Source organism: Sinocyclocheilus grahami, unplaced genomic scaffold (genome assembly GCF_001515645.1).
Source record: "Sinocyclocheilus grahami isolate Dianchi unplaced genomic scaffold, SAMN03320097.WGS_v1.1 scaffold149.1, whole genome shotgun sequence".
Lineage (NCBI taxonomy): Eukaryota > Metazoa > Chordata > Actinopteri > Cypriniformes > Cyprinidae > Sinocyclocheilus > Sinocyclocheilus grahami.
The window spans coordinates 2,408,392-2,408,771 of NW_015505328.1; positions in this window are offsets into that span (position 1 = coordinate 2,408,392).

Below are 380 nucleotides of genomic sequence, written 5' to 3' on the forward strand. Positions count from 1 at the left end.
CTCATGTTGTTCCAAACCTGTATGCAGTTGTTTCTTCTGCTGAACACAAGATATTTTCAAGAGTGTTTATAACCAAAGAGTTTTGGTTCCCAGTGATTTCCACTGTATTTTTTTATTTTTTTGTATTTTATGCATTTGTTTCCTCTGAACAGTTTAGCAGCCAACATTTTTCAAAATATCTTCTTTTGTGCTCAGCAGAAAAAAGAAATACAGGTTTGAAACAGCATGTAAATTATGTCAAAATTTTTCCGTACGATGTACTTTCTTCTGGAATTTTTTTTTTTGCCATACAATGAAAGTCAACGAGGTCGAATAATTTTGCCAGATTTGGAATGATATAAGGGTGAGTAAATGTGGGTGGGGGGGGGGGGGGGTTGCAC